Genomic DNA, 26,795 nt, shown 5'->3' with positions numbered 1-26,795 from the left:
AATCTGTTATGAACACGTAGCACGCTTGTTATCGTGATATTGAAAAGAAATATTGCGTCACCTCTTTCCAAAACGTGAAACACTAAATTAAATTACTACAGAGCAATGTCATCAATATACATGTTAATGAGCAAAACTAAATCTTCTTTATAATTATTTTTACAGTCAGTTACATTTTTCTAAATTAAATGGTATATGTCTTCCTTTGTTTTAACTTGCTTTGTAATTCGATAATGACCTCGGTAGCGTGTATAGGTTGACATAGGTACAATATACGGTAATAACTTTGTTCTTCTTCCGGAATCTTCATCCCTTGGTGGTTTAAATACTTGTTAAATATATGTAAAATTATAGTTAAATGTGTCATTTTCTTCACATAAAGGGAAACTGTATTAACATAATACGCTGCAAAAAAAAGGGACACAGAAGCTCAACTGACTTATTGCGAAATCTACAGTCTCTTGTCGCTCTAAACTTATTAACAAGAGCTTCCAGGTAGCTTTGATAAAGCTGTTGGGTATGATTGACATAAGTCGAGGCTATACTTATCATTTCTTTATCAGTATACCGTATGGTGTGTGTTTCCGTAGTAACTACCGGGCAAAGTAAAAGATGTTTCAGCACACACTGGCTATAAGAATGACAGAATATGCACGAGCACATATTGGGCTATATATATATATATATATATATATATATATATATATATATATATATATATATATATATATATATATATATATATTATATATTTATGACTTGAAATATTGTCGTTGTCAAATGTAATGTGACAACTTTTTTTCCAAAAAAAAAAAAAATAGTGGTGACGAGAAGATCTTTCGTGACGACTCCAAAACATCCTTTTTTATCATTGGTGTATTTACAAAGGGATTAAAACAATACTGTACCATAATGGACAACGTCAAGTTATCGTCGTAGACAGATCGTATAGTTGGAATTGCATATTTGACTGAATCTAAGACTGTGGAGAACACCCATAGACCGTCCCATTTGGGTTCGTTTGCCTTTGTTAAAGACATTGCAAAAGATGTGCGGTGAAAGTGATCCTTTTAGGAGTAAGCTGGTTAAATTGATCAACGTTTGCACCCTACGACAGCGGAATTTGGAATACTTCCAAAAATGCCATGATTTATCCTCGCCCCGATGTTTACGTCATCTGTATACTCTGTAGGTTTGGGTTTTGTTGTTTCATTTTGTGTTTTTTGATTTTCTACGTTCGTTCTTTCTTTTCCGTGACTGGTGAATTAACTTAGTATAATGACATGATTACCAGCTGATCTGTGTCTTGTTGGGGCAGACGACTCACACAGACGACACCTCAAATCATCCGGTGGCATACACTGTAAGACTTATATGAAAGAAAAACTGTTAGCTGAAACACCATCTCATGTCGCACCATGCTTATATAATATTTTAATATTTGATTTTTATATAGCGCTTTACACCAGCGATTGGTCTCAAAGCGCTTTACAGACGTTATATTACCCCTGGTCAATGATAACCTGTCCCAGAGACAATCCCTCCAGTCGGCAGCAGTTATAAACTGCGCCCAATGACAAGTTACCTCACAGGTACCCATTACACCCCTTGGTGGAGAGAGGCAAGTGAGATTAAGCATCTTGTCCAAGGAAACAACGTAATGAACTAGGCAGGAATCGAACCAGCAATCCTTAGATCACGAGTCCGACGCCTCAGCTTATTGGCCACCACGTTCTCTATATATTCTGGAATTGGTCGTTTGGAAATGAACCATTCTGTTTATCAACTGAACCCTTGCTTACTCCAGGCGGTAGATCATAGTAAGATAGTATGTGATGTCGACACGGCAGGTGTTCCTGAAATGTTTCATTTCCTTTCATAGTATTTGTTACCGATTTCGTCTTCAAATGTGACACATATTTTAATGTTTACTGACGTGTCAATAGAATGTTCTAGGCCATTTACCTTTTTAGCCATGAATACCATACAAAAATCATTATGAAAACATCATTTTCCTTCAGCGATCTGAATAATTTTTACAATATGAGGAAATGTTATAATTACAGTGTCAGCGCAATTGATATTGATGGCGTCATTAACACTGTTGTTGCCAGATGAATGAATAAAATTACATTAAATTTTAGGGGGTGGGGAGATATATCTATTTTCACGACACAAACTTCTATCTTAAAGAGGTTATGAAATGGAAAAAAAAATCTTTCTCGTCGTATTCTGTATTCTCGTAGCTTTCCAATGATACCCAATTTGTGTCAAACGAAGCTTGCATCCTCGAGGAATAAACGATCAAAAATTCGAGGGTAATAAAAACTTTCGAAAAATTGTTGTATTTATGGTAATGCGGCGTGACGTCAGTCGAGGAACTCAGCTCACTTCCGAGACGCTATGTTTACATTCTTAAACGTCTGAGAACACACAACATTGCACTGTTGCAGCGCTCCGTAGTAATTGAGATTTGGTGTTTAGAGTTTGTTTTTACGTAAATTTATCTCGTTACTGTTAAATATGCCGAGCCGATATGTGATATCAGGTTGCTCCACCACAAGTAAAGACGGATTTCTACTGCAAGCTTTTCCAAAAGATGATACAAATCGAAGAATTTGAACACGACTCGCTCAAAACACTACACATACACAACGTTATGAGTGCCCGTAGGCCTACACTGATTTCAAATTACTTGTTATGACCATAGCCTAGGCCTCCTCGATACAGCAAATGACGATTTTTTTTTTTGGTTATCTAATATTTTGCACAAAACTTAAAGCCAGTTGGTTTCAGAACAATCACTACTAGATCTGCAAGGTTTTTTTTGTGCAGGTAAAACTGGCGTTGTGTTGTGATTTTGCGTAACAGTTGGATGATACAATTACACGGGCTAGCCTGTTATACAACGTCTATTAGTTAGGTCTAGACCCATGGTACCACTGCTAGTACTATGGTTGCACTTGCACTGTACAGATTACAGAACGTCACATTTTCCTTGCACTGTAAGACACAACATTCTAGAAGCTTCGCTACGAAGTTAAGTAGTAGGATCATTGACATTCGAGATAATTTAAATCATATGAAGGTCTTAATAACGGTGGTTTTGTTTATGCTCAACCGACCAGTTTCGGTTCAGGGTCGTCCAACCGTTCTGCTCGGGGACTTCACACGGCAGCGACGCGTCTCCGCCATCGGGATCGTTTTACAATTCTTCTGCAAGGGGCTCAATTGATAGGGAAAAACACCGATATTATCTTCATCACCCTCAAAACTATTTCCCCCGCTTCTTCCTCAAGAAAATAATTTTAGTCAAAGCTTACGAATGTCCTGAGAGGTGAAGTCCTATTTCGTCGGAATCGGAAGATTCGGGAGAAGACAATTGATGTGAAGAGTGTTGTGGTTACAAGTTGTAAACTGTATAATGCCGTATCGGTAAACAGCGGGGAGTCGGCTTTGGCTGAAACGGTTCCTTTGATGACGTCAGATGAACTGCGGTTGGCAGCTTTGCTTTTTTTTTACGAGTGGCAGCTCAAGAGGTCTCTAGGGAATACTTTGACAGCGAATTTCTGGCGTTTGAAGCCGTATTTACGGAAAGTTGTGCATGGGTGGTGTTGTAGTAATGAAGATAAACCATTCCAAGACATGAAATTTTTTCATTTCATAACCTCTTTAAAGTGGTTGACCTGAAATTGTCGACAATTTCTGGCAGTAATTCCGGAGTATTACTTTAAATGGCGTAAAGCAATAATGTTTAGTCAGGTCTTCTTTGAATCCGCTGGAAGCGCTGGTCTATATACTTCAAATTTACTTTTTACCTTTTATTTTAAGTAGCTTCACACAACACACACAGCTCTCAAAATGCATGAGTAGTCATCCGTTATTCGATTAAATTCTTATCAATTCGAGTGGAAAAGTTTTTACAAAACGGATTAATAAGTACCTCAAATGGACAGTGTGTTCTACACTTTTTTTTCGCTGTTTAATAATTTAGCTGGATGAGTGTTTAGACGCCGATCGTTAAGTGGCGCTTCCATTAGGTATAATACGTGATTACATTTATGTCTCTAAATTGACTTAACAATAAATGATGGTTCAATCTAGTGTAAACAAAATTATTACTATACGTCTACCAAAAAACTCAGTTGTAGAAGGATCTAGTCGGGTAAGAAGAATTAGTCTGTCTGCCGTGATGGTTAATATTTGAAGAAAATAATGATGTGGTTGTATCATCATCTCTATGTATGGTGAGAAAATACAGTAACAACGTACTTTTTCCCCTTATTTTGTCGGACAAAATACCGATACCAATATGACCTTTGCAGGTATTAATACGTAAGTTGAATTTATGAGCTTAAAAGTGATTAATAACAGTACAGATATTTATGATTCAACTTAAAGCAAGTTATTTGACATTCGCATTATTTAATCATAGAAAACGATCAGACGGCATGTTTTTGCTACATTATATACGCAGAATGATCTTTCGAAAGGATAATTTACATGTTGCAAACAAACGTACCAAAAGTATTCTTTTTTTAAGAATTAGCTATACAGAGATCCAAATCAACAATTTTTATTCTGCCTTCTTGTACCATCATTACTAGAAGATTAAAGTTATTTGAGCATCAGTTTTCCTTGACCTGCAAAGATATGTCAGCATAGCAACAAATCAAAAGTTTGATTACACTTTCGCGTGCCTCACATTTCCACGATTACCAGTCCCGAAAGTCAGCGCAACTAGAGGGTAGCCTGTAAGGGGCAGAGGTACCCCATTTGAAAGAAGAAGAAGAAGAAAAAAGTACCTCATCCGTAAATTCATATACTCTTGTCGAAGTGTCCCATGCATGGTTGCTGACGTGCTCTGTCCTATAAAAATATTGCCACTTGGTGACTAACCAAATCACTTTTGACATTTTCAATTTGATCTGGCCCACTTTGAGTCTCACGCCATCCAACAATTCGACATGAAAGATGAAATATTTCGAAAATCTTTTTTTAAGGCCTTGAAGGGTAATTTGAAAAGGGAAACTTTTCAGAATCTAGGAGAGGCATTTCAGGGGGAAATATTGTCTCAGATCAGCATACAGTTCTGGGATGCGATATCCCTCGAGGCATCAATTTAATGATGCTATCGTTATACACTATACAAAGATAGTTTACAGATGTATAACAGCCGACCTACATACAACGATGGCTTCAGATGAAACAGACAATTTATTGCCTCAAGGAACCTCAAATAGAAACAATTTTAGAATTGTTTGCTCCACGGGCAATGTTGTTCGATTTATCAAAGTAAACTTTCAGTTTTGTTTATATTGGAGAATGGCGTATATATTTCACCCTGCCCTTGTTATTTTAATCATCTCTTTAAAGTTTAAAACTGATAGTGTCTGTACTCATATATTTCAAAACAAATATGGGGGTAAACATGAAGTAAATATAAACGTTCAACAATGTTTCAAGTTTGAGATTGTTGGATTTGTAAGAAAAGATATAGTTTTGCAACTTTGCACATATAATGCAATTGCTAATTTTTTTCTTTATCATTATTATATTCGCTTCTCGGCCTTTTGGCTAAGATCATGTGTAGTATCTGTTCCCTTTCGAGGGGAATGGTGATACACACCCGACGATGATTACACATTCACAGCCCCGATGCAAGGGGACTGGGGTTGAGAGCGGATCAATCGTTCGGTTGTTTGGTTTTTTCGTGCCCAGGTTCTTTCCTTGGTGACGTTTCTTAAAAATTATTCTATTGTTTTGGAGAGATCAGTTCATTAGCAAGGCTAAGATTCTGACAACAACTGCGAGACCGTTTCTTGAAACTGGCATTGTAGTTTGAGTTTAATCAACATTGCCGAACAAACCTCATAGTAATATGTAGACCATTAATTTGTTTAGTGATTGTACCAGAAATGAATACTAACGATTGCCTCCCTCCACCTTCCTCCACTTTCCTCCACCTTCCTCCACCTTCCTCCACCTTCCTCCACCTTCCTCCTCCTCCTCCTCCTCCTCCACCTCCTCTTCCTCCCCTCCTCGTCCCATTTGATAAACGTTAGGTTACGCAAGCTGCATATGTGTCGTCTATTCACGAAGACAACCCTCTCTCACATTCAATATATTGTATCACTATAGCGCTTTATATTAAACTACCGTAGGCTACTTGTTCTGTTCATTCATGTAAGTGCGACAATAGTGCAATAATATATTTGAAAAAGATATGTATATATATATCGTTGTGTTAACACCGTGATTATTATACCGTTGTGTGTGTTTGTGTGTATACGAAAAAGAACCGTTAGTGAGGTAAGTTTAGTATGTAAATGAAAAACTAAAAAAATGGTATTTTATAATTGTTAGTCATTCTTCCACAAAAGAAGTTTAAACAGGTAAATAATCGTTAATCTTTCTTAGATCCAATCTACAAGTGCGTAATCATGTTTACCTATCACTATAATTATGTACAAGTATATGCATGTTGTATACCTGTGTTGTATACTGTGCTGTCTACTATTGTGCTAATATTCACGAGTTGTAACTTTTGACAAGGTGCAATATTCGCCTATGAATCCTATTAAAGTCAGGATATTACATCCATGAGTATATAATTACATCATCAGTAACGCTTTATACATCTCAAGCGGGTTTCGATGTCCATCATATGCATCGTATGTAACTTGAGGAAGATATAATCTTTGGTCGAATTCCTACAAGACGGGAAGGAAGGTTTAAGCAGGACAAAAAAAGAAGACTGGAATAAAATTACCCATATTGTGAAACCTAATAAGGTCAACGTCTATATAAAACACCCCCACAATAATAATAAAAGTCCTACAAGACAGAGCATCGCTTTAATGTTCAGCATCAGTAAATAACGTTCATTGCATGGGGACATGAGATCATTTCTCAAATATCTCTCTTTACTGACTCGAAGCAATTGACTCTTACCCCTTGGAGGATAAAGCCATTTAGTCCATGATAACTCCACTGCCCCTCAATTTTTTTGTCTTCTTGTACTTGCTCTTTTTTTTCCAGAGAGAAATGAAAGGGTATAATTTTTGATGCACTATCGATTCGTCTGCGCTGAATATTTAAAATATTAAAGATTTATGGATGAACATTTCTTTCACGTGTTTTGGGGTTTATGGTGGTATATTGTAACACTAGATATATAAATCTATATTTGGTCCAACAAATCGAAGGACGAAGGATTTATTTTTAGATAGAGTTATAAAAAAGAAGAAGGCAAAAGAGAACTTGAAAGAAGAGGATAATATTACATGGATTATGAGTCGGAACTTGTGAGAAGACAAGTTGGGTTAAGCTTGGTTTACTTGGCAAAAAATCTAGAGATGCAACGGATATGCGACTATATATATATATTTTTTTTTTTGATATATCTTCCCGGAATCATCCTTGTTGGCAGTAAATAAATGAATGGTTCTTAGTATCTTTTTTTTTTAAGTAAAAATGAAACAAAACTGTAAGCAAACTGCTTATCCACTAAAGAGCCTGTGTAAAGGCCCAGTCACATCTCACCGGATTGCACGAACGGACAAGAGTACGCGCGAAAAACAGTCATCCGGTTATTTCCGTTGGCAAAAGTTGTCGGGCATGCATCTGGGGGTTGCAACGTACCGGACGTTCAACGGCGAAAACGGATTACAAACGTACAAGGGACGGGCAGCAACGGACGAACAACGGATGAACAACGGAGCAACAACGAACGAACTAACGAACACCAACGGATAGTAACGAATTTACAACGGAAAATTAACGGATAAAGAACATACAAAACGTAGGAGTACCGGAAAAGTAACGGACATACCGGACTAGCAACGGAGAAGAAACGGCCTAAAACCTGGGCCTCCGGAGTGCCTTGAAATCAGGGGGTATCCTCATGAAGTTGATGAAAGATTTTGGTCTTCCATTCGCAGCTCCTGCACTAGTTGGTCATAAAGACCACACTGCCGTCTTCTCTGTGAACCTAGCAAGGCCCTAGAACAGCATTTCAGCCGAGCACGTCTTTTCCTTCTCTTCTTGACTTGTTCATTGGTCTTGATGTTGGCTTCAATGATAAGCATCTGTGCTTGTAAAGCTGCAGACACTGTGGTCTAAAGCTTGAATCTTTCTGAAGGGTCCATGATGTATGTGTTGACGGTAGAGGTTATAGGAGCAGAATGAGGCGTGGGACGCTTGGAGTGGACAAGGTGGAGGTGACGCTGCATCTCCGTTCTATGTCCGTCTGTTATACTTTCCTGGCCTGAGTTCTTCCGTTTCTTCCGTGTAACGTCCGTTACCTATCTGTTCATTGTCAGTTCTATTCCTTTGCACTTCCGTTATTTCTACGTTAGCGTCCGTCGAATATACGGTATATGTACTGCACTTCTACGTTTCATCCGTTCTTTGTCCGTTAATGATCCGGTGAGCAATAGCAATAACCAGAGACGAACGGAGAAATACAGTATGCCAAACGCATGCAGAACGAACAAAACGCATGAGAAACTGATAAAACGGAAGCGTAACGGATTAGTAACGAATAAATAACGGAGACATTTTTCGGTGGATGTCCGTTCCAAGTTTTATGCATGTTCAAAATCGACACCGGACGAACCGGACCCCTCCGGTAATGAAACGTAGATGGACGGAGGAGAACCGCATACTAAACGGATACTAACGTACATCAACGGAGTGCCATTTTTTGTCTTCGTTCCCTCTCCGTTATTGCAATCCGGTGAGATGTGACTGGGCTTTAAGAGAATGTGTAATAGTAAGTGGGCCTGACGTTTCGATCCTAGCAGGATCTCCTTCAGAGGCTGAATGACAAGTAACAGAAGGGACAAATACAAGCACAGAATACAGACAGGTTAATGAGCATGGTGAACACAAAAGAGATAGATGTAAGAGAATTAGTAGACAAGGGATGGAGAGAAGAAAGAAACCAACAGGGGAAGAGGAAAGGTAGGAGGTAAATTGTACAGGGACAAAGAGAGGATTAAAGGAATAGGGCAGGGAAGAGGGAGTGAACTAGAGAATGACAAAGACAGAAAAGTGTGGAGAAGAAAAGGTGGAAGAGAGCTACGAGAAGAAGGGTGACAGGGGGAAATAATGGAAGATGGAGGTGGGGGGGGGGGAGGGGAGGAGCTTTTTTTACGAAGGATTGTAATGAATGTAAATGTCTTTGTCGTTCTTTTACTGCATTCTGAGTATTATCTTCCAAAGTTAATAGAGGATAAAGGAAGACGAATTTCCTTCACTTGTATAATTTTTTTCTCTGATTTTCATATCCTCTTGACAAAATCCGGGCCTGCCGGATATAATCTGGTCGGATGTGGCGAAGAATTCAGTCAAATCCGGATCCAAAATCCAAAATTTGAATCCGTAGCTTTGGATCAGTAGCATTCCTATATCAATTGGAAAATGTGACAAAGTAAATTGTATCCTATAAGGGTGTAAATATTTTTCTCATATATGTATCAGCATTTTCCGACTTAATTTCCTTTGAAGTCACGTTGGGGCCGTGCCATATTTGGGCCATCACTTTCAAGCCCTTTCTCTGTCCAACAATTAATTTTTTCCTTCTTGAATTTGGGAACCTTGATTCCTCTAGTGAATTTTGCAGCATATTATTCTTTTAGCCTTAAAAAAAGAAGAGGAAAGTTCTCATCAGCTTGAAGCGATTTATACCTTCCAATTATAAAATTTGATGTCTAGCGGTTTGAAAATGAAAAGCCTTTGACATTTGAACTACTTCTATCATGTTTATCTTGACGTTTGCTGTGACGTCACACGTGGTCTTAAATCTTGTTACCTTTGAATTTCTGTCAGATTAGCGAAACTTGAACAATCATTGAAAGATAAAATTAGATAGTCGAAGAGGTGCTTATGTGGCAAACCTAACACTGTAGTTAGAAATAAAAAGTCAAGTTTGAGACGATGTCGTTAAGAAATGTCTCATTTTCAGAGACCTGTCATAAACTTAGTCAAATAAAGATGGAGAAACGTAAATCATTCGTCATCGGGACTGTCTTTAATTTAATTGAAACTACTGCATTTATTTTTTTTTCTTGAAAGATTTGGATTTGAGATATGTTTGTGTTGGGGTTTTCCATTTCTTTGCACAGGTTGTCGTTAATTTTCCTTTTATAAGATTTACGCATTCAGCGGCACTTTAAATTAAACTCTCATTATAGCAAAATGAAAATAGGATGAGGTAGAGTAAAACCTTCTTTATCCTCTCACCCTCACGTGACCAAAAGGTTGCCCTGCAGATAACAAAATCTTGTTCTGTTCGTGCAAGAGAAAGTGCATAAAGTTAAAGACATGCATATAGCCTCAATTTCTATCTTAATAGTTGACAAAAATAAATGTATAATCCCGATTCTTATATGAATAGTAATCGAGGCCAGGTAGCCTTGAATGAAAATATCGCCGCATAGGAGTGACCAGAACAAAGGTTGTTCGAATATTGTGAAAAAAATTCCGGATAATGAAGTTTTCTACCTTTTCGTGTATATATAGACTTAATAATTATAAATAATGTATTATCCCGATTCTTATATGAATAGTAATCGAGGCCAGGTAGCCTTGAATGAAAATATCGCCGCATAGGAGTGACCAGAACAAAGGTTGTTCGAATATCGTGAAAACATTCCGGATACAGAAGTTTTCTACCTTTTCGTGTATATATATAGCCTTCTTGTCATTGTCTGTATATAGCAGAATACTTCTCTAATGAAAAATACAGAAGAGTAACGTGGGCCTCGTAATAGCCTTGGTCTTGGAAAAAATAAAAAAATTAATTAATTAATTAAAAAAAAGCTTTGGTCTTGGATAACTGCACAAAAGTCAGAAGGGTTCTTTGGGGGCAGGGTGGGGTTGGGTGGGGTGGGGAAATGGAGGGCTTCCATGACAAAACACATTCTATTTATTTGTCGATGGAAGTTGAGGTTCTCGGCAGTGTTGTCGAATTTTGATAATACAAGGCATGTGCAGTATTCGGGTCGGCTTCAATTTTGTAAAAATATTTCACGTTTTAAGATATTCAGCTTAAAATATGTACAATACCTCTTTAAAGCCAATATATTATATACATTGTTTAGTTAAACTTTTCATCTGCATAAATTCAACCTGGACTGGTATTACAATACTCTGATGTGGTTTTCCTGAGACACAAGAACAAAAAAAAACAAAAAACAAAGCCATCTGATTCTATAATTAATACGTTGCAATAAACATGTTCCTTGGGATATAATTTCAAAATGTTTGTGTAAGATCAATCAGACTAGGCTAATGTGGTTACACGAGAGAAAACTGTTGTTATGAACGAATTGACACGCGCTAAAATTCAGTCGATTATTGTCGCATCAATCATCCAATTCTATCGTAAGGTATCACCGCGTCATTAATACAATCCTCAAATAAATGATTTTTCTTGAATCTTGTTAACTTTTATTTGTTGATATATTTGTTTAGGGAACTTAAAGATGTTATCATGTTAATCATGTACATGCTAAACTCGATCGCACGTATATACGTTTATTAAATTAATGTGTTACTATAAAACACCATGATAATATACTAGAGGTTCTCTCCGCAATATCATGTACGGTCTTTGTAATCCTATTGTATCGTATATAGTTTAACCGTGTCCTTTTTTTTTATCATTCATAATATTACATTGTATATGCTACATGTACTGTTGTGAAGAAAGGACACCGTTTAACACAGGCTTCTAATGAATCCGTATACTCGTACTCATTATCTATGTACCCCGTGTACTCGACATTAAATATCTATGTACCCCGTGTACTCGACATTAATTATCTATGTACCCCGTGTACTCATCGTAATTATATATGTATACCCCGTGTACTTGTCATAACTATCTGTACCCCGTGTACTCGTCATAACTATCTATGTACCCCGTGTACTCGTTCTATTGATTTCTGCTCGTTCTCGTGGATTTGTACCCGGGCCATTTTAGAAATCCAGTAAACAGATACAATATATACTTGTACTCATATACTCGTACTTAAACCAAGGTGATTTGTACTCGTTTCCGTTGAATTGTACTCGGGGGAATTTGAAAATCTGTTATAAATAGTACAATACTAGATTAAGTACTCATTCTGGTACTTAAAGCTTCGTACTCGCTTTTGTAACCACGACATGGGAATTCTACTTGTACTTGTACTCATCTACGTAGAATGTGATCAAAACTTGCGTGATAACCAATACACTCTAACTGCATGTAATCGAAGTAGCGATAAAATATGGAAAGATTAATGTGAATGCTAGGACGTGAAGTATCCCACTGTCGTTCGAGGGCAAGAAAAATCCCGTTTTTTGATCCATTTCTCAACAGGATCTGACAGTAAGTCTAAAACGTGATATTTTATTGAAGTTTACAATTAGGTACTTGTTTTTAACTTTTTAAGGATTTTGAGGGATTGAACGTGACTGATGATCCCTTTGAGCGACATCATATCATAAAATTGATTTTGATAATCATAAAGGTATATTATATACCTTCAGTTATAAATGCAATGAAACTGAAAAAGAAAAAGAAGAAGAAGCAATAAATGTAGGAAATTAAAAAAATAAATACGTTATAGATACTCTTGGGACAGCTCTGTTATAATAAACTCATTAAAAAAACTCATTCTCGGTAATAATCTGAATATCTTTAAGTTTTCAAATTAATTTCCATTTCTATTACCTCTTCATTCGATCAAGGAATAGAGAGAAAACAGACTTTGTTTAATATTTCACTTGAAAGTAACCAAATACATATTATTTATAATATCTCGAATAGGAAGCATATATATATATATATATATATATATATATATACATTAATATAATATGCATCTCAAAAATGGGAAGTAATATGAATAATGTTGAGTTTGAGTGAACGAAAAAGTAAACGATATTTGTTTGCCGGGTATAATTTATATAATAAGGAACAGACGATGGTTCTTCGAGAAACTATTAATTATCGCATAATTGCCTGTTTAAAAATCACTTCAGAAATGAATGATTTCATTTTAAAATTATTTCCTTTTATATATATATATATATATATATATAAATATATATATATATATATATTTATATATATAAATATAAATATATGTATATATATATATTTATTTATATATATATATATATTTATTTATATATATATATATACATATATATATATATACATATATATATATATATATATATATATATATATATATATATATATATATATATATATATATAGTAAAGAACATTCAAACTATACCCAACGTTAAAGATAAAGTCATCCAATTCTCTACATCTGATAGCGATGTTACTATTATAGCCGTTTCCTTCTTAGATGTAAAGTCCAGATATGTTTTGGATTTTTTTTTTTACGGTATTCAACCTTTCAAATTCTCCGTGCACATTGAACATAACTTTGCAAGAATAAAGCAGAAAATCCCCGAGGGTACTTGAAATCGGCTATCAAATGATAGCAGAGGCCTTTCTTTTTATCAGTTGCAAACCAAAGGGGTAAGATGAAAGAGGTGAATTCCTTACACAAAAATAAAGGAAGATAACATTTTTCTTTATATTTTGATTATCAAATTGAAAAGGCTTTGTATATTAATATCCTATTCTATTTGGAAGGGGCCCTTTTTATAGTAAAGGCCGTAGGCGTATTTAGATTAAAGGTATGATATAGTAACAAAGAACATTACAGATATACTGAATTGTTAAAAGTCGAAACAGATAAGTAAGAAAGGAAATCCTACTTATTGGTTAGGGGGGACAACTTTATTCAAACAACATTAAATCTTGGAATTATTAAACGTAACCTTTATCTAATTCAAACTTTTATGTAATATTATTATTGATTTATTTTCTCAGTCTTTATTTGAAATGAACAAAAAAATGTAGGTGAGAGTTAAAATAACTTGTAGGTCGGTTCACAGTAACGATAAAATAAAAAGGGCTGATTTTTCAGTATAGTAGAGAGAAAAATGTTTGACAGGCATACGCCAATATAGCTATATTCTGTCTATATATAAAACAAAATGCGATATAGGCTATATTATAGGTGTGGTAAGGAGACGGGATGCTGGGGGGGGGGGACACTGAATGAAACATAAGATGTTGCATGCATACTGATGCTAAATGAATGACTGTTATGATACAATGTCGATCTGTCTTTGCTGAAAGTATATCAGCTATATAGGTGATTAAACTATAAGCTTGTTTTCTCTTGTTTTGCGTGAACTACGTCATCATAAACAATACAATCATACCCTGATGAAACAAACAGAATATGGAGGTCGGGGGATCGGGGGCATATGTTAAAAGCTTCGTTGTATAATTAATTTGCTGTGACAGTTTAATAACTTATACTCTTGCTTTCAATCGGTTTCGATTTCATTCACTGTTCGGGAATGGAAATTAATATCCATTCATTAAAAAACCCAGGCCGTATAGAATAAAAGGGGCTTTTTTGCAACAATTATCCACGACTTTTCTAGTCTTTTAATCAGATACTTAAAAAATCCCCCTCGGTCTTATTGATAAAAGATGATAACGTCTTGTGAACGCCTTTATCAAGTTGACACTATTCGTTCGTTTTGCAGCCAGTGTATATCTTTTCTTTCAGGTAAACCGTGGTAACCCTCTTTTTTTTAACGACTTGAACATAAGCACGATTTTAGGCTATTTGATTCGTTGTTAACATTAATTGACCTATCACGATAGTTTTTTATCTTTCTGTCTAAAAGGTATATAATTTCATGAAGGTTTCAACCGTCTGTTTTAGGGCCGTCAACACGTATTGAGGAGCCGCTTCTCATTACGATTTGAGGATCACATTTTATATTGAACAGTAGTTAATCCTAATTGGTGAAACTAAGTCTCGTAAAACTATACCAGTGAAACAAATAGGAGGTACTTATTCCAACTCTTGGGGGAAATTGAAAAACATGTCCATCGTGTTGTGGAGGTTATACAAGTTTATTAAACAGAATTGTTTATTTCAGATGAAGCTGGCCCGACCAAAGGTATGAACAGAGTGAGTTATAGCAGTTGAAAATGATTTGTTTTTTCGAGCAAAACCTATGTAGCAAACATGTGTAAATGTATACGTAAATCAAAGCGTAAAATGAAAGTAAGATTAACGGTGTCTTTCAATTATCTTTCCTAAGAAATATTTCTTTCCTAAGAAATATATTCAACATGGTTAAATTTGGAATGTTAAAACATTTTCTTGTGGATATTTCCCTTTTGATTCCTTGAGAAAGTTAATGTCAGTGTGACAGCAGTTATTATTATCACACCATACAACGTTCAGTGCTTTCCATGTAGCAATATTTATATATATATATATATATATATATATATATATATATATATATATATATATATATATATATATATATATATAGATATATAGATATAGATATATATATATATATATATATATATATCAGGGTTCTGCCAAGGGTGGATTGAGTGCCGGCAGGACTATCTAAGCGGAGCGCCACCATCAGTTGGCGCGGAGCGTACAAGAAAATTTGGGGTTTTGGAAACCCCCAGATGGCCGGAAATGGCCCTTCCCGAGTATTCTGAGCCACATGTAGACAGCTTTGAAATGAGATCTCATGTCTGGAATTTTTCATAATTAATGAAAAAAGTTAGGTGGTGCCTATTAAATAAATCATTCAGGCTGAGATGATAATTTTAGATGGACAGTTATTTACGACAGTTATGATATACACACTGAGCGACTAACGCTGCTTCTCATGTATCGAGTAGTGAATACAAAATCTGAGTGTAATTTCATGTACAAATAAACAGTAAACTAGTGAATAACTCCGATCAACTGCGCGATATCATGCAGTGAACCTTTGAACAGCGTTTATTACTGCAGTGTTACTGTACGTTCGACCCTCCGGCTATGGAGCTGTTTTTTTTTTTGAGTTCCTATCGAAAATAAGTGCCGGTCGGAAAAGTCACTCATGCAGATTGTGGCGGTCGGTAATTCAGCGTGCTGGTCGGGCCCGACCGGCGCCGACCGGCAGCGGCAGAACCCTGATATATATATATAAATATAAATATATATATATATATATATATATATATATATATATATATATATATATATATATACATATCAATTATACAGCTAACTTTGACATTTCAGCTCACTTATTTCCCCGTAACACAAACGTCGTCACAGTTTAAACAAAAACGGTTTGTTTCCTGTATATGTAAAAAACACTTACGTAATACATAACGGTTTGTATTATACCAAATTCCGTCTGTAATTTTCATTGTTAATGACTTGGCAAAATATTGCAAGGATTATAAGTAAAACAAGTCTTTATTATTCAGTAGGTTTCTAATGCCAATTTCCTTTTTTTTGGTATGGGCTTATTGCTTTTTTCTTCCGGTTTTTAAAATGAAGAAGAAAATAACTTCTACATGCTCAGTGAATAGTTAGTAAAAGAGGTATAAGGTTTAAATTGTATCGGTAGGTCGGTTCTAAGATCAAAGTGATTAAATCTCAAAATATATAATTGCATGTTCTCGTCATATTGAACAAATAATATCGCTTGCCTTGTGGCAAAGCGTGAAAGTTGGAGACAGCGATAAACTATATATGTAATGGTATTTTCGATAATGCATTCCGATAACTCCCCCTCCCCCCAAAAAATAACAACAACATACGTTACGAATGTTTGAACCAAGTTTTACAATATTGGTTACAAGGAGATGTATGGCTTAGTAGAAAATGAGCCTCTTATCTCATTAATGTACTGTATATATCATGTCCCTAACATGCAATCTTCATTAGGTCATAGGCATATGAAAAAAGGGGGAAGTGGGGGAGTGAGGGAGGGGGGCCAAAAGTGTTACTATGGGTTATATGTAGTCGAACATGTTTATCATCATGTTCATATAAAACATAATAATGCTTAAAATTCGAACTCCTCACTGCATTAAAAAGGGACACATGTCGACTCAACATCAGTGGAGAGATAATGTTGATAGAGTAAAGTGATATGTGGGAACATTTAGTGTTAACAAATAATTTGAACATTTATGTAAAGGGGTATATAATAGTTTATTGCTGATATATGGTCATTGTGATCATCATCTATGAAGAAGCCTAAAACATTAAAAATCGTCATTTATCGTCAATTTAATATTTTCTTTTGCCTACTGACTTCTTTAATGTTGAAGAAACTTAAGCGCGAAACCGCAAAACCGTATAAAACTTTGCAGACATCCTGAGAGAACATTGATTTTCTTTTTTTACAGCATATTTGAGGTCACCTACTATTTTTGAAAGTTGGCATGTAACATTTTCGAATCGGTATTTTTCACAGTTTTCACCATAACCTGTGACAAGATATGTTAAAAATAGTAATGTAGGTTTTGGAAGTGGCTTTGTAAAATAAATTCCAGGCCAGTTTTCTCACTTTTAGGAATGTACGGCAGTGTAATGTGCGCCACATATTCTTACGGCAATGTATAATTGAATTATGCATGAGCTAGTTGGCTTATCTGAGAAGAAAGTTCACGACCAGATACATTTTCATGACAATGTCCTTAATTTGCTAGACATGTTTTATTCCCCCCCCCCCTTCCCCCGACAAAAAAAACTTATAATTTATAAATATAACAGCATTTTCTTTTGCAAGAACCTCGTCTGGAACTATGTATTACACGCTTTTTACAACATTCACTCCATGCAACAACAAGAAAACAATGTTGTTTTTTTTTAAATTGAATATGAAAGAGTAATTTTGAAGTGTATGCTGTAGCGATTTAGACCAAACTGTATTCGCTGGTAGCATAAAATTGTTTTTGTTTTTTACTCGTTACTACGTGACGAAAGTAGATATATATCACAGAGAGGCCATACAGAGATCAAAGGTACAACAACGGGGCTTACAAGAATAAGTAAACTTTGGCAAGTGTATACGTGATGTTGCTACATCCCGGTAATATTTTCATCCTTGATTTACTTTGAAATTCCAGATTTGACCGAGACTACAAGTAACAGAAAAACTAGTACCCAGTGGAAATTTCTTTCTCAGGGATTCATTCGAAACATGATACGTTCACCAAGGCTAATCTCAAAACATCAGTGAAACGAATTTATAGACGACCAGACTTTTAGGTAAGTTTTCAATCTGAACCTCCTTTTTTGTCACAGAAAGAATTAATTGTAAGTGCAGATCCGGCAAAGAAAGTGCATTTCCATAAAGAGGAGAATGTATGTTCCTCGCATATACCTTTCACAAACAAAAATATTCCTGCGAGCGAGGCTATTTAATGAACACTCATAAGTATATGTAAATTAAGTGTTACTATAGATTAACAAATTACTGAATTTGTTCAGTTATTAAGTAGAAGCGCAGCAGCATATATGTACACACTAGCCTGACGAGACGCCATCAGCTTTTCATGGGTACGTGGAGGGGAGGGGGGGGGGGGTTCAGTACCGCCCGTCTCTAATGAAAACACATTAGAGAAAAGGCAACCTTGCAATTTGTCGATTCTTTATTGAAGTTTTCAACTCCCTGTTTTTTGAAGTGGCCTTTATTATATGGAGTTTTCAAGAACCACCGCCTTTGTGAGAGGTCAATTGATGCACGCGTGATGTAATTTGAGGAGATAAGCATTTGGTCTCGGTATATAGTGTTACTACGTTGTGCCAGAATTTGGAGATGTATATGTATAGCACCAAACCATATAGCTAGTGCTAAAACTTCCGTGCTTCCGTCTCTGAAAAATTTAACTGCATGCATTATGGAAATGAAAATAAATAAATAAATAAATCCACAATGAGCAAACAAACAAACTAATGAAGCAATCCATCATTCAATCAATCAATCAAGCAGTCAATCAATCGATAGCAATTAAGAAAGAACATTCTGTGTACTTCCTCCCCAATAACACATTTAAGATTTATTGTTAGGACGCTTACTTCATGAAATGTGGACATGTGGTTATCTTATCATAAAGCTGCAATTTGTTATTACATTATTGATTGAATTCAGTTGGACATATGAGGGGGGGGAAGGAGGGGGGTTTGGGGGGGGGAGAGGGAGTTGGAGTACCGCGGTCCCAATTGTTAATGATGTTACAACTTCACAGCAGCCTTAACTATAATAATGTAGTGGGTTTATTTTCAAGGTCACATGTTGAGAGCGTATAGTTTTCAAGTGAGTATATTTTCTCCACGTTCAAGATATGCTTATAGGGTACGGTAATTGAAAATCGACAGTCACCTGACAACAGCCTGAGGTCACGTGCTTATAGTGACAGCTTACACAGGATCGTTAGTCTCTGTGATGTCATAGCTAGAGGATAGACAGTTGAGTTATTGATTACGTAATGTATCTCTGTACCTAGTCCCAAGTGGCATGCAGATGTCTGTCTCATATTAACATTCGTTACAACTTATAGACGGTATATAACAGTAATATCGCAGAACGAATGTTTTATGGTTATAGGATCGAAGTTGCCCTAAAAAGAATCAGTTAACAAGATATAGATACAAATATTAACTGGTAAAAAGTGTGATGGATAAAATATACAGTATATAATATATAGGTAGCCTTGTACTGGCTATATGTACTGTAAAATAACGTGACGTATTTCGCGAGATTCTCAGTATCAAATGTGACAAAGGCAATTTGTCTGCATGCCGACATGTATGATTAACAGTCGACACACGGAAGAATATAATGAAGACATTTCTAACCTAATACAGAGAATCAACTACGCGCACTAAGAATCGTTCATCTTTATACCCCGTTACATATTTGAACGATCTATGAAAGTTTAACTTAGAATAGACAACCACCCCTCCTTCCCTGCCATCTCCCCCATCCTCATCTTTAATCGACATCCCTCATACATCCTACCTTTGTACATCCATTTGTATTATAGACATGTTTTGTTTTCTTTACTTCCATCGATTAGTTTAGGAGATATATCTACTACTATCTGACGGTACCGACGGAATACAAGATTGATTTTTACCACTATTATGCTTAACCAAATCAACTTTGACTTGCGACTAACAAATTGAAGATATTGTCCCATGAAAATGTCACAATTTTACCGCCCAGACAATATTTCCATTTAATTATAACAGCATGCAAAAATCAAATCATATCTTCTTTACTCTGTTCTCTCTTTTTAGTTTTATTTATTTATTTATTTTTTATTATTATTTTGTGGGGGGGGGGTGATTTGAAAAGTAACTGGTGAACTGCATTGCTATGGGATTTTCGAGTCGAATTGTACTTCCATGGTCGAAGTTTGATTTTTGCATTCACAACGTTACTGTACTATTCAATATGCGACGTATACACTAATATCCATATCTTATTACTCCTTGCTTAATATCCATATCATATTACTCCTTGGTCGATCGTTAATGCTCGACTAGTTGATCCGTTTTCGTATCACTTATATCGTGGAAGTACGGCAAATGACATCGCAGGGCATTACCACATTGCTGCACTCCGTGGTGATTATAAAAAGGACTTAGACCCTTTATTAAAAAATAAATAAAGACGCAGAAGAAGAGAACAAATCTCGCGCATTTTCTTTAAGCCCTACGGAGCAAACGAATTACTTGTTGCTGTCAATCAGGGTGAACTTGTCAAGATGTGTTAAGTCTATATGATGCCGTGACGTTAATTATACAAACCTAATGGGTTTCTTGTAATCTGTGTCAATCAATAACGGACAGACATACACACTGACATCAGAGATCGTACACTCTGTTAATCGTTTCATATATATATATATATATATATATATATATATATATATATATATATATATATAGATAGATATAGATATGGAGATATATATATATATATATATATATTATTATAATCATTATTATTAATATTAGAGAAAAGCAGAGAAATAAGATACGATTCATTGACAAATAAGTTTTAGAAATGTTTTTAGAAAAAGTTTTTAGAAATGTAGTACATATTGAGAATCCCCATGTAGGCTGTACACAATGTTCACAAGAGGCTAAAATCCCTTTGTTTTTACATGATATTTTTCGTGGTACTCAATTCGATCACGTTGTTGTTTTGTTTTCTTGTTTCCTCCTTTCATTTTTTTTGTCCCTCTGTATCATTTGATGGATTATCTCTCCTGTTCAGTCTATTCCCCCGTAGATGGTTTCGGTGCCTGATAATACAAAACGCAAATTTGTTATAAATATCTGTAGACTACTTGATCCTTGTTGGAGGACTTGGTCAAGCGTAAGACATTTATTAATGCTAGACTCGAGTTTCAGCACGTTTGAATGAAAATGGGTGTTAAATATCAGAATAAATTTGTTATTTCATGGTTCGTTGAATAAAAGCGTATTTAAAGATCCTTGACTTCACTTTAACCCGTCGTTGGCAAACAACCTTCATTTCACATGTAAAGAAGGTAGTTTGATTGTAAATCAGGAAACACAAATCCAATTATGTCTGCAATATTTATTACATTTTAAAGCTGAAATAGGGACATTTTTTGGCAGTCGATCATAAAATTTGACATTACTACGGACTTATCGTGCCTCACAGCTTAGTGAATAATTTAATATGTTCGAAACTTTCTACGTAATGGCTTCTTTTTTCTTTCTTTCATTTTTGAGACGAAATTGAACAAGTCGATCCCATGAACAGTATGAACAATATCCCTGGCATTGAGTAGATAGCTGAATTTGTACATCGTTGCCCTATAGCAACGTACGGGGATTGAACAGTAATAAACTTTAACCTTTTCTAAATGGACCAAGCTTCTACTGCATGGATGCAATCTATTAATACCTTAAATGGTGCCAATGCATTATAATCCAAAAAGATAGTGGAAACTCAAAAATATTTGAACAACTGACGCCCTCGTCCTGTAAAGAAACAGGGACATGTAAACAACCACAAGTAGGGCCATATGTTGTGGACATTGTTATAAGATTTACTTCAGTAAAGAGGTTGTAGAGGGGGTAATAATTTAAAGGGTCCCATCACTTACAAACGAGAAGAGGACTCACCGACCATTTCCCTTTAGACTTCCTTCCTTAAGACTCACATTTAAATACCTTTTCATTTTCTTCGTTGGTTGCTGCTGATTTATGTTCGGTTGTTGTTGCATTGTATTGATTGAAAAATATTAACGAACACCCACCCCCATTAGATTATGCCAAATACAAAGTGTATCGTATTGTATAAGTACTGGAAACCAATGCAGTTATAATTGCATAATGATACAATGTGATATTTATCACAAAATCCAGACAGAGGTTCGTCTCTGACGATCGAAATGCAAATGAAGCATAAAATGTTTGTAAACTTGATCTAATCCAATTCAAGGCATAGTTTGATCTTGGTATTGTTTCATGGAATATTGAAACATCACAGTTGAATTGTACACTTTTATTTTCAACAATGGCTTCTACATGCCAAACCATCAAGTACACTTACATTAAACGAATCCTTTCAAACAAAAATCAATTCTGGTTGTGTTTTATCTTGACGCTCGTGCCTTCGACCTGGCGATTAGATCACCTGAGGTGTGATAAATAACCATATTGCCCACGTTCAGAATCGTTGTTGTCAAGCAACCATGATTCCCGCGTAGTTGAACATCTCTGCCATTAGACAGCCCTGCATGCCCGTAAAGAGTGACATGCCTATCCATTTCTTCAGTAATCTGAGCTACGTCGAGCGATACAGCTAGGTTTACTTATTACTATGTTTGTTATGTGTTAGGATAGCGGCATTCGGCTGTTACCACAAGACTGTAAATACTGTGTTTCATATCTTGGAATCCGTTTTAGCAATTGATACTTGCTAGAAGGAGGACAATGGGAACGTAACTGTCTTAATGGTACGAATTTTTAAAAAGCGTTAACAGTAACTTTACCCATGTGACCCATGAAAAGACTAGGATAAGCTATTGAAGATTTAATTTGGACTGAGATGTAACCGCTCGTATTAAGTTCACACACAATATAGTGCAAGTTGAACAGTGTAAGGTACAGAGAGGAGTTGACTTAATTAGTATGCGCCATTCATTCTAATTTATGAAAATATTCAAACATGTACACTACCTTCTGCAACAACAGAACGTTTTCCACACAATAACATTAAGTATGGGTTAGTTTGATTTTATACGTCGTAGAATCTTCCACTTGAAAAAGTATAGCAAATTTCTAGCAATTTCCGCATTATAAATTTGGTATCTAGATTTCTTTAAATATGACCTATTAACACAGTTTGTTCATTATCCTAGCAAAATTTCGGATTATTTTACATACTTTAATTGAATAAAATAAAAAAACTCTTTCAGTTTATAGGTCAATTGTGCTAATGAGAACATTGCAATTATACCGTGAACTTGATTGATGTACAGAAATCTTGTTACATTTACTAACTTACTTCGTTATCTAGAGGTTTGTATCTTGCAGAAAACACAAGAAGAATTACTGAAGCTCTAAGCCAAATACAATACAAGAGCTGCATGAGGTAGAGAGAGTGAGATAGAGATTCCCCCTGTAGGCTCAAATAAAACACCTGAAGTAAGAACAGAAAGTTCAATTCACCTTAAGAATGAATCTCCATATCAAGATTTGCCAACTTTAACCGATTTTTTTTATTCAGCGGCATGTCTTCCTCCACACGACACGTTCTTCACTAATAAAGTTGTTGTTGTTGTTTTTTTCTTTAACTCGCCCTTTCTCTCTAAAGTTAATTGTCCTATGAAAGGCATGCTGATTCTCTTAAATTTTGTCGAGAATCCCAATTTCAAGGCCCTATTTTTGACGTGACTTGTAAAGATGTCACTGATTTAATTGGGGGATCTATGTAAGGTAGAAAGATGAAGATGTAGATGCGACCCCAGGCAGGGAATGCAATCGGAAAATATGGGGAAAAGTTCATCAAAACGACTTTCTGTCATGAGATTTGAGATAATTGAAGTGTGTGTGCAGACTAAAAGTGAAGGTGGAATGATTATTTGAAATTAAGAGTCGCAAAAAAGATTGCAGTTGTCTGAAACTAGCCCGATTATATGATCATAAGATTATATGGTTTTATATATATATATATATATATATATATGTATTTGTATATATATATATAGTAAATAAATAAAACATAACACACCAGAAAAAATCCACTTCACGACCGGTTTCGTCCTTTTGGGACTCATCAGGCGAAGGTAGATCCACTTGCTACACATTAACTATATATATATATATGTTTGTTGTTGTATAATAAGGCTGTTAATATTTACAACCTCGCGATAGGCTTGCGATGGTTTTACAGGATCAACTATTTTCTCATTTCTTGCGTTTGTTACTAAATGACAATTGCAATGACCTTAATTCTTTACTTTTATCCTTGATCGCAAATACCCATGGAAATAGGAAACCGTACGGAACTTTATCACTCTAAATTCGGGGTGGCCACATTTATGAGTCTGTAAGGAAACGTCGTAAAACGAAATCCATGAATGTCCATTTAATGTAAACATATGCTTGTTTACGGAAATATACCTGTTCATGTGTGCTTGACCCTTGCATTATATTAAATTGGTAACTTCTCGTATCTTGCCAAATTAATATCGTCATGCAGGGGAGGGGCGGGGTGGGAGTTTGATTCGTATACAAGAAACAATAACCGTGTATATTACAATAAAAAAATCCAAGTGCTTAGAGCCCTCTGTGTGGTATTTTCATGTCACAATGCAAATGTATAATGACAAACATGAACAGTTCATTATAACCTTTATCGATTATAAAGAGGATATTCATACTGCTGATACTGTCAGTACACGGGGCCAGAAGGTACCACATATAAGAAAAAGGTCTCAGCTTGTTGTGAAGATGCTTATAAAACTGAATGAAAAGCGTGCTCGTTTGTTCTCCTTTCGCCAGGAAAATAGCAGACGTTTTTATTACCAATACCTACGAGTTTCATCCTTGCCAGATTCTCTTGAAGTACTCATTTGGGAATCCTTAGAAAATTTAAGCACTGCCTATATAACTTTTGGGATCAGTACTGAAAATGCGGTCTTAGCAACTTCATAAATTAGAAATATGGACATTTTAACAACATTTCCATGCACTAGTAGTAGTTCACGTTCCGGTCACGTGCCACGTACAAGATCATCATTTTGGGATGTAAAATACGGAGCGTGTCAATTAAAATGTACTATGGAATTTATCAAAGAGACCTTGATACTAATCTGTCCCCATTTTCAACAAGCGAAACAAGAGAAGGAAACAAAGAGATTGCACAATTCTGCCAGGATCTAGCTATCTTAGAAACATGTAATATAACTTAGTAACTAGTGATAAGACATTAAGGCAATTACCGCTATTATAGTCAAGTCGTCGTAAAAGGCCAAGATGTACCACTTCAATAAATTGATGCTCCTTTTACAAGTAATTTGGTAAATGACTTAAATCCTTTCAACTTCGATTTGAAAGCTTGACAGATGTTAATCGGTACTTTCAAACATGTGGAGGAACATTATTCGTGCATGGACAAAGATAAAGAAAGGGTCTTTCTTGAATCCTTTCATGACGTACAGTGTAAAATGGCCGCCGAGAACACCAGCGGCAATGTAATAATCAGGCCGCTGTCATCGAAAGCTCTTTGGTTATACATACTAAGTACAAGATAAGTGCAATCACGTAATGATCTCAATGCAACACACACACACTATAATGTATGAACAGTAGTCCGGTATCGCGTGTCTTCTTGGTATGGAGGAAGATTGGGGGTAGGGTGGGGTGGGGAAGGGGTGGTTGACTTTCTTATACTTTTGAGTACAACTTTGTTAAAATTGAGGGCAGTATTTCCCTTTAGTTTAAATGTCGCGTGATGGTAGGCCTATGCAATGGCAGTGTGCATACGGAGCAGCAAAACGTGGTGTACTTTGAATCGAAGATGCTAGAGAAACGGGAACGACATGAGTGTTCCACGGGGTCGTTTGTGATTCAGAGAGGGGCCTCTGAAAACCCCATTTAATATCTTCTTTTTTGTTGGAAATTTTATATTGTCGTTTAAAGGTAACATCATTTTGTAAGCAAACCACTCTGCTAAGATCACACGTGATTTGGCTTACAGTGTAGATGGCCTGTGATGTCATTATGGCATATAGTCTTCATTAACTTGAATGGGATTGTAATTTAACTGTCCTTGAAATGTGATGGGGGAATACTCACTCAGATGCCAATGTCATTTAAAATTTAATTATTTTTCAGAATGTCTTTGTTTTCTTTCTGTGTCATTATTTGATTTGTATATCAAAAGAAAAGAGAAATTAAGACATAATGAAGAACAAAATCAAAGGCAATTTAATTTATTGTTATTGTCGTCTTCGTCGTTGTTGTTGTTGTTGTTTTTAACCAGTCAACGTTTGACGACCGGAATATGAATTTGATTTAAGTGCGCGATGAATATATTTCATAATCACCCATGTCGCTAGTATCTGGGCGTTGTATCAAACCAGGTCGTGAATGTCTCTCGCTGATTTTTATTATATCATGATGGTAAAGTAGGGTGACTATTTGACCTACACATTATATCAGAAGACCTATTCGCCTCTCCAATAATTACTCTACTGAATACATTTACCAAACTTCTAAAACGTTATAATTGACAACGCTTCTGTTTGATTCAATAGCGTTTGGGGCCGGTAGGTCTGAACCATTGTCGAGAATTTACTCGCCTATAGTGAGTTAATTG

General features: G+C 35.7%; 1 protein-coding gene and 1 pseudogene across 1 annotated transcript in view; both read left to right on the top strand.

Annotated features, from left to right (window-relative positions):
* Positions 1 to 26,795, top strand: part of LOC139978735 (arg8-vasotocin receptor-like) — a 59,096-nt gene that overhangs the window by 8,280 nt on the left and 24,021 nt on the right. Inside the window, exon 2 of the mRNA XM_071989194.1 lies at positions 18,049 to 18,190. The gene's annotated coding sequence lies outside the window, so the exon portion shown is untranslated. The remainder of the gene's footprint in view (positions 1 to 18,048; positions 18,191 to 26,795) is intronic.
* LOC139979259 (U2 spliceosomal RNA) lies at positions 5,558 to 5,781 on the top strand (annotated as a pseudogene).

Source organism: Apostichopus japonicus, chromosome 13 (assembly GCF_037975245.1).
Source record: "Apostichopus japonicus isolate 1M-3 chromosome 13, ASM3797524v1, whole genome shotgun sequence".
Taxonomy (NCBI): Eukaryota; Metazoa; Echinodermata; class Holothuroidea; order Aspidochirotida; family Stichopodidae; genus Apostichopus; species Apostichopus japonicus.
The sequence above is the reverse complement of the archived record's forward strand: the minus strand, read 5'-3'. Positions and strand labels throughout refer to the sequence as shown.